Consider the following 9319-nt stretch of genomic DNA (forward strand, 5'->3'; position numbering starts at 1 on the left):
AACATTTACTGGCAACTTTGCAGCGTGGTGATGTTGAAGTGCCTGTTTTGGAAAAATTAGTTTCACTCCTTGGGGTCATACTGGAAGATGGGTTCCTGCATTCTGAACTAGAAAATGTTGTTAGGTTTGTTATTATGACATTTGATCCACCTGAGCTGAAACCGCAGCATCAAATAATGCGAGAGTCTATGGGAAAGCATGTGATCGTTAGGAATATGCTTTTGGAGATGCTTATTGATCTTCAAGTAACCATCAAATCAGAAGAGATGCTTGAACAGTGGCATAGAATTGTCTCCTCTAAAATAATAACATATTTTCTTGATGGAGCTGTTTATCCTACAAGTATGAGATGGATTATGACTCTTCTTGGTGTGTGTCTGGCTTCTTCTCCCACTTTTGTTCTTAAATTTCGCACAAGTGGAGGTTATCAAGGTCTGATGCATGTGCTTCCAAGTGTATATGATTGCCCTGATATATATTATATCTTGTTGTGCCTCATATTTGGGAAGCCTGTTTATCCAAGATTGCCAGAAGTCCGTATGCTGGATTTTCATGCGCTAATGCCAAGTGATGGAGGCCATGTGGAGTTGAAATTTGTGGAAGTATTGGAATCTATAATTGCTATGGCAAAATCCACCTTTGATAGGCTGAGCTGGCAGTCAATACTTGCCAGCCAAACTGGAAATCTTTCCCAACTTGTTGCGGAACTGGTGGAGGAAAATGCAGACACAGCTGGGGAGTTGCAGGGTGAAGCTCTCATGCACAAGACATATGCGGCACGTTTAATGGCTGGCGAGGCATCTGCTCCTGCTACTGCTACCTCGGTTCTGAGATTCTTGGTTGATTTGGCAAAGATGTGCCCTACCTTCTCTGCTGTTTGCAGACGAGCAGAGTTTCTAGAAAGCTGTGTTGATCTCTATTTTTCTTGTGTTAGGTTTGTTGTGAGAGCATTCCTCTTTTATGCCTAAATTATTTGTTTGCTTAATTGCAAGTCTAATATTTGCATAATGATCATTATGCATATAATGCTTAATTTGATTCACAAGTAATCTTATTTCAGTTTGAATTTTGTCTTGCAGGTCTGCTCACGCCGTGAAGATGGCAAGAGAGCTCTCTGCAAAGACAGAAGAGAAGATTTTGAATGATTGTGATGATGATATTTCACAAAACACAGTCTCTAGCTTTGTTGCGGAGCAGGAACAGCCTGCAAAGACTACTATCAGTGCTGGAAGCTTCCCTCAAGCACAGGTCAGTTCAATCTCTGAAGAAATGCCTATTTCTTCGAATATCCCAGCTGAATATAAAGAAGCGATTAAGCCTAGTACATCCCAGAAGGAATTGGAGAAATTGTTCCAGGAAGATGTCCAAGTTATTCAGGGAGCAGATGGTGATAGTGTGGATCAGGTTTCTGCTGCTTCAAGCACAAATGAATTCGGCTTCAATGGTATCAAAGACAATCTGGTGGCTATTCAACCACCAGATTCTCAGGGTTCTGTATCGCTTGCTATTCCAGATTCTCCTAGTTTATCTGAGAAATCCAATTCCAAAATCTCCCTCACGCCCTCATCATCTCCTGTTATTTCTGCAACTTCATGGTCAAGTGCAAACCATAGTGAATCCAAAAATCCCATAATTGCTGCACCTTCCATGGAGTCTTCTATGTCTTTTAGTGCTTCTGACCAATCCTCAGACTTGAAGGCTGGTTCAGGGCCAACATCTGCAAATACAACTTTTTCTGTCAGTCCAAAGCTACTTCTTGAAGTGGATGATTCTAGTTACAGTGGTGGCCCTTGTTCTGCTGGGGCATCTGCTATGTTGGATTTTATGGCCGAGGTGCTGGCAGACTTTTTGACAGAACAAATTAAAGCCGCCCAAGTTGTGGAGAGCCTCTTGGAAATCGTTCCACTATATGTTGAAGCTGAATCTGTGTTGGTTTTCCAAGGTTTATTTCTCGGCAGACTAATGAATTTTGTTGAAAGACGTCTCTTGCGTGATGATGAAGAAGATGAGAAAAAGCTAGACAAGACCAAATGGTCCTCAAACTTAGATGCTTTATGCTCGATGATTGTTGACCGTATTTACATGGGAGCTTTTCCCCAACCTGGTAGTGTACTGAAAACTCTAGAATTCTTATTATCAATGTTGCAATTAGCAAACAAAGATGGCCGTGTTGAAGAAGCAGCTCCCGCTAGCAAGGGTCTTTTGTCTATCACAAGAGGAAGCAGACAACTTGATGCTTATGTACATTCAATTCTGAAGAACACAAATAGGATGATACTCTACTGCTTCTTACCATCATTCCTGGTTACCATAGGAGAAGATGATCCTCTTTCCTCCTTGGGTCTGCTTATGGAACCCAAGAAACCATCACCCACGAGCTCTTCGCAAGAAGATTCAGGGATTGATATCTGCTATGTTTTGCAGTTATTAGTTGCTCATCGACAAGTCATATTCTGTCCTAGCAATCTTGATCCTGAACTAAATAGCTGTCTTTGTGTAAATTTAATTTCTCTTCTTCGTGACCAAAGGCAAAATGTACAGAACATGGCAATCGATGTGGTTAAGTATTTATTGGTTCATCGAAAAGCTTCTCTGGAGGATTTGCTTGTCTCTAAACCTAACCAAGGACAGCATCTAGATGTACTGCATGGTGGGTTTGACAAATTGTTGACTGGAAGTTTATCTGCTTTCTTTGACTGGTTTCAGAGCTCTGAACATATAGTAAATAAAGTAGTGGAGCAATCTGCAGCAATAATGTGGATGCAGCATATTGCTGTCTCTGCAAAATTTCCTGGGATAAGAATTAAAGGCATTGAGGGTCGTCGTAAGAGGGAAATGGGTAGAAGATCACGAGATACTTCAAGGTTAGACCTAAAACACCGGGAGCAAGTGAATGAAAGGAGATATGCATTGGAAGTGGTTCGTGATACAATGTCTACTGAACTGAGAGTTGTCCGTCAGGAGAAGTATGGATGGGTTCTCCATGCTGAAAGTGAATGGCAAACCCATCTCCAACAACTTGTACATGAACGGGGAATATTCCCAATCCATAAATCCACTGTGCCTGAAGAACCTGAATGGCAACTTTGCCCCATTGAGGGTCCTTATAGGATGCGTAAAAAGCTTGAGCGCTGTAAATTGAGAATCAATAGTATCGAAAATGTTCTTGATGGGCAGTTGGAATTAGCTGAGGCTGAGCTCTTCAAAGGCAAACATGAGGATGGTCCTTATGATTCTGATTCTGAAGCAATATTCAATCCCTTGGATGATAGTTCTAAGCAGAATGGCGTTGACACTGAGCTATATGATGAACCATTGTACAAAGAGGCAGGTGATGTGAAGGATGTAACTTCTGTTAGAAATGACTGGATTGATGACATAGCTAGCAGTGTAAATGAAGCTAGTCTTCACTCAGCCGTTGAATTTGGTGGAAAATCTAGTGCATTCTCCGTCCCTCTATCAGAAAGCATACCTGGAAAATCTGAATACGGATCTCCTATGCAGTTTATTAAAACTGATGAAGTCAAAGCTACAGAGGATAAATCAGATAAGGAACTGCATGATAATGGTGAATATTTAGTTAGGCCTTATCTGGAACCTCGTGAAAAGATACGGTTCAGATATAACTGTGAGCGAGTGGTGGGACTTGATAAACATGATGGCATATTTCTTATAGGGGAACTTTGTTTGTATGTAATAGAGAACTTTTACATTGATGATTCTGCGTGCATATGTGAGAAGGAATTTGAAGATGATCTCTCTGTTATTGATCGGGCATTGGGTGTAACGAAGGACAGTATGACATTCCAATCAAAATCAACTTCATCTTGGGCCACAGCACCAAAGACATTAGTAGGGGGAAGGGCCTGGGCCTACAACGGCGGTGCATGGGGAAAGGAGAAAGTGAGTAGCAGTGGTAATTTACCTCATCCTTGGCGTATGTGGAAGCTTGATAATGTTCATGAACTTCTGAAGCGAGATTACCAGCTACGTCCTGTTGCTGTTGAGTTATTCAGCATGGATGGATGTAATGATCTCCTGGTGTTTCACAAAAGAGAGAGAGATGAAGTATTCAAAATTTTGGTTGGAATGAATCTACCTAGGAACAGCATGTATGTAACTTTCATACAATTTATTGTCCTTTTCCCTTTAATTTTGCTTTTTATTGTGTGCATTAACTGATTTCCAAAAATGAGCTGTGATATCATGATAGTGAAGAAAACACACACACACCCCCATGGATATGCATGTGTCTTTCTGTTTACTCCAAATTTATTTGCTGTTTAACTTGACCTAATCATTTACCTTTTGTCCAATTTTTTTTTAATATACTATCCTTTGGTGTGCTTATGCTTCAATATTAAAGTGTTTGTTTTGCTTATCTTCTGAATTTTGGAGAAGCTTAACTTGGTAGTTTTTTGCCTTGCATCAGGTTGGACACTACCATTTCAGGATCTACAAAACAGGAAAGCAATGAGGGCTCTGTTATTTTTAAAATAATAGCCAATTCTTTCTCAAAGAGGTGGCAAAATGGAGAAATCACCAATTTCCAGTACCTCATGCATCTCAATACCTTGGCCGGACGTGGATACAGTGATCTTACCCAATACCCAGTCTTTCCATGGGTTCTTGCTGATTATGAGAGTGAAAATCTGGACTTGTCAGATCCCAAAACCTTCCGCAAACTTGACAAACCTATGGGATGTCAGACACCAGAAGGGGAACAGGAATTTAAGAAAAGGTCAATGTTACTATTTACTATAAATCCTTTTTAATTAAAAGAAAAAGTGTTTCAGAAATGCCTATCTTTGTCACACGTGTAGTGTGTGCCCCATAGATGAATAGTTATTCTCTGAATGCTTGCTGTTTTATGTACAATCATATCCTGTGATGCTTGTTTCTTTAACATGGTCTCTAAAATGAATGTATGAAATTGTATGCCTATATTACTGCTAAACATTCCAGTATTCTTGTTATTTTTCAGATACGAGGGCTGGGATGATCCAGAGGTCCCAAAATTTCATTATGGTTCTCATTATTCTAGTGCTGGCATTGTTCTTTATTTTCTGATTCGCTTACCGCCATTTAGTGCGGAAAATCAGAAGCTACAGGGTGGCCAGTTTGATCATGCTGATCGTCTTTTCAATAGCATAAGGGAAACTTGGTTGAGTGCTTCTGGGAAGGGTAACACGTCAGATGTGAAAGAACTGATTCCAGAATTTTACTACATGCCTGAGTTTTTGGAAAATAGATGTAGTTTTGACTTGGGGGAGAAACAGTCTGGTGAAAAGGTCTAACTTGATTAAAATTTAAAGTTTGAGTTGTGTAATATGATCCTTAATATCTTGTTTGATACTATGATGTAGTAAAATTTCATCAAGACAGAATTCTCATTTCCTGTGTATCTGTTTGTTTTTCCCAGGTCGGTAATGTTCTCCTACCTCCTTGGGCCAAAGGCAGTGCTAGGCAGTTCATCCAGAGGCACAGAGAAGCTCTAGAATCTGATTTTGTCTCAGAAAATCTGCACCATTGGATAGACCTCATTTTTGGATATAAACAAAGGGGAAAGGTTGGTAATGGCATATTCTCCGTGAAGCATTATTTGACCAATGTTTCTTGAATTTTCTAATAATTGCTACTCACTATAACACTCACACTCACGTACTTGAGAAATGTGTCAAAAATTCTTAAGTTTTCAGAGGTATGATTTTCCTGCTAATATAATTTGCTGTAATTCTTTCTGGATGAGCTGTCATACCTGGTGGCATCTTCTTTTTTTTTCTCTTTTTTGTTTTTGAATGAATAATGTCTTATTTTGTTGGCAATACTCTCCTTTCCGAACCCTCTTTCATCTTCATAGTTTGACTTTACGTACTGCCCCCTATAGAGTCAATCCTAAATCCATGTCATTCCGAGAATATATGTCTTAAATCTTCCATTTTTCTGCTTGTGATTCTGCAATTGACAGGCGGCTGAACAAGCTGTCAACGTTTTCTATCACTACACATATGAAGGGAGTGTTGACATAGACGCAATTACAGATCCTTTAATGAAAGCCTCCATTCTAGCTCAGATCAATCATTTCGGACAGACTCCTAAGCAACTATTTCTCAAACCCCATGCAAAAAGGCGGTCTGACAGAAAGCTTCCTCCTCACCCGCTGAAGCATTCAACACTTCTTGTTGCACATGAAATACGGAAAAGCTCTTCTTCCATTACTCAGATTGCCAATTTCCATGAGAAGATTCTTGTTGCTGGGGCAAACACTTTGCTAAAACCTAGAACATTTACCAAATATGTTGCATGGGGTTTTCCTGATCGGAGCTTGAGATTTATAAGCTATGACCAAGACCGACTCCTTTCAACGCATGAGAATCTTCATTGGGGAAACCAGATTCGGTGTGCTGGTGTTAGCCATGATGGTCAAATTTTGGTCACTGGTGCTGATGATGGTTCAGTTTCTGTTTGGAGAATCAGTACGGAAGGGCCACGTGCCTCGATACGGTTGCTCTTGGAGAATGTGCTTTGTGCTCATACAGCCAAAATCACTCGTCTTCATGTCAGTCAGCCTTATATGCTGATTGTAAGTGGATCGGATGATTGCACCGTTATCATATGGGACCTGAGCTCCTTTGGATTCATTAGGCAGCTTCCCAACTTCCCAGTACCAGTTTCTGCAGTCCATGTGAATGATTTAACTGGTGAAATTTTGACGGCTGCTGGAATTCTGTTTGCTGTGTGGAGCATCAATGGGGACTGTCTAGCAGTAATTAACACATCTCAGCTGCCTTCTGATACTATACACTGTGTGACAAGCTGTACGTTCTCGGATTGGCTGGATACAAACTGGTACGTAACAGGTCACCAGAGTGGGGCCGTTAAGGTCTGGCATATGGTTCACCACACTGAGCAAGGGAACACTGAAAGCAAGACCGCAAGCAGTGGAGCAGGAGTATTGGATTTGTGTAAGCCACCAGAATACAGATTGGTGCTCCACAAAGTACTGAAGTCTCATTCGCATCCAGTTACTGCCCTTCACATAACTTCCGACTTGAAGCAATTGCTGAGCGGCGATTCCAATGGACATTTGCTGTCGTGGACATTACCAGATATGCACTTGAAATCTTTTAAGAATCTGGGGTGATACCATTAAAACAATCATCATGTACTTTTCAGCTATAGGACCAGCTACCAGTTCTGTCCAAAGCATTTGTTGCGAGAGAAGCTGTGGTTCTCTCTCTGTCCATGGTAACACGAAAAGGAAAACCGAGACAACAGGGCTGGCCAGGTAACTTTATAAGAGAAAGAGAAAGAGGATGGGAAATTTCTCCCAATCTTCTATATAAATGTTGAAAATTACAAGCCATTTGCCTGGCAGCTTGAGCTCTCCGTTGTGAAAGCGGGAATTAGGGTGACGAGTTTGTTGTAATTTTGACAGTGGAGGATATTGCTTTTGAAAATATATCACTCTACTGGTATTTTTGAATGTAAATAGATATGGAATTGCCTAGCGTCAAATGAAGTTGTATATCAGGAAAATAAGAAAATAACGGGAGACGACAAGTGCTTGGGCATGGTTATTGTGGACCAATACCATTACAACATGCATGATTATTATGGTATTCCATTTTTAGTGACATTAAGTGGCAAATTTGCATGGATTAAATTGTGCCATAAAGTTTAAGGTTTGAATCTTGTATTTGTATTTAATTGTAACATATTTGTTTATTTGTAGTAAAAATGTAAACACTAAACTTAATTCCTAAAATATTTGTATTTAATTGTAACATATTTGTTTATTTGTAGTAAAAATGTAAACACTAAACTTAATTCCTAAAATTCAATGATTAATAATCAAGTTTCATCATCCTAAATAACGTGTGAATCAGACACTTGTGAACTTTGAGACTTTGGATTGTTTTAAAATTGTCCTCGTAAAGTGTTATCTAGTATTTTAAAGGTTGAATATGACTGTTCTTTAATTGTTATTAAAAGGGTTAAATTCTGTTATTAGTCTATATGCTTTGCGAATGTTTTGAATTTAATCCTTGTATTTTAATTTGGTCATTTTTAGTGCATGTATTTTTTTAACTTTAAAATTCCAGTCCTCACCAAATGGTAACTGTTAAATTTATCAAGTTCTGCTACTTTCAAATCTGATGTAGTAAACATATTAACATATGTGTAATGCCATGTTAGCTTATTATTTCTACATATAACTCACTAAAAATCCAGGATTAATGATTGTCATTTGTATCAAGACTGAAATTTTAAAATTTGAGAAGTATAGAGAGTTAGAAGGATCCAATTAGAGAATATGGGTTAAATCTACAGTTGTACGCATAATATATGACTAATGATTGAATTTAGCTAAATTGATTTAACTTCTATTGTTTGGATCAATATTAAAATTTCCAAATTCTAAAAGTATAGGGACCAAAAATTAATCAAATTAAAGTATAAGGACTAAATCCATAACTTTTGCAAAGTACAAAGACTGATAGCTGAATTTAACCTATTAAAAAGATTCAATTACACGAAGAAAAAAAAAATGGAGCTTGAAATGTAAATGTTTAGCTCAAAGTCTCGAATTCTGAGTCAAGTCCGAGCTGGTAACTGCTTAAGCTTGATTTGGCTAGGATTATAAGCTACTGTTTGGTATTTTAACAACTCATCTTGGCAGAACAAAAACTGCTTCTTTACGGCAAATACTATTGCTGCTGCTGCTTCTTCTTTTTCAATTTTGATTTCTCATTTCTCTCCATTTTTATTTCCTTTTGCTTAATTGTGAAATGTCAAGTTAAACCTAACTGATGTTTTCTTTTTTAAAAATTTCTTTAGGCAAAGATCCCATGACCAAATTCACTTACTGCTGCATTCTGACATGTTGGATGTTTCCTCACCATTACTGTCAAATGCCAGTTTCTAAGGTTACTTCGTTAGAGTGTCAGCTATGGTATGTATTCGATTTGCGTAGAATAAATTAATTTGCAGTTTTTTTCATATATTTAAAGCATTATAGCTCATATCTATGTTATCCTGGCTTGGGTGGTATGTTCAAAATGAATTTAAATGTATCTATTTAGAGGATCATATTCTTGTCTTTAAATATGAATGTATCTAACATAAGTGCTTTAAGAAAAATAAAGAATTCGAATAATATAGTCCTTCATGTGATGAACTCTGAATTCAGGTCAGTCATTTTGTTATATTAGATTTTTTAGATCAAACTCTCTATGTTGCTTTGATTTTTTTTTTTTTGAAGTACCCCTTTTTGGCACTCCTGTTTGACATGGGTATAGGATATGATCATCCTTGG

General features: G+C 38.4%; 1 pseudogene; it reads left to right on the top strand.

Annotated features, from left to right (window-relative positions):
* The window catches only part of LOC121204986 (protein SPIRRIG-like), a 19023-nt pseudogene extending 11345 nt beyond the window's left edge, over positions 1-7678 (top strand).
* Positions 7679-9319: the final 1641 nt, after the last annotated feature.

The sequence above is a fragment of the Gossypium hirsutum genome, chromosome A08 (genome assembly GCF_007990345.1).
Source record: "Gossypium hirsutum isolate 1008001.06 chromosome A08, Gossypium_hirsutum_v2.1, whole genome shotgun sequence".
NCBI lineage: Eukaryota > Viridiplantae > Streptophyta > Magnoliopsida > Malvales > Malvaceae > Gossypium > Gossypium hirsutum.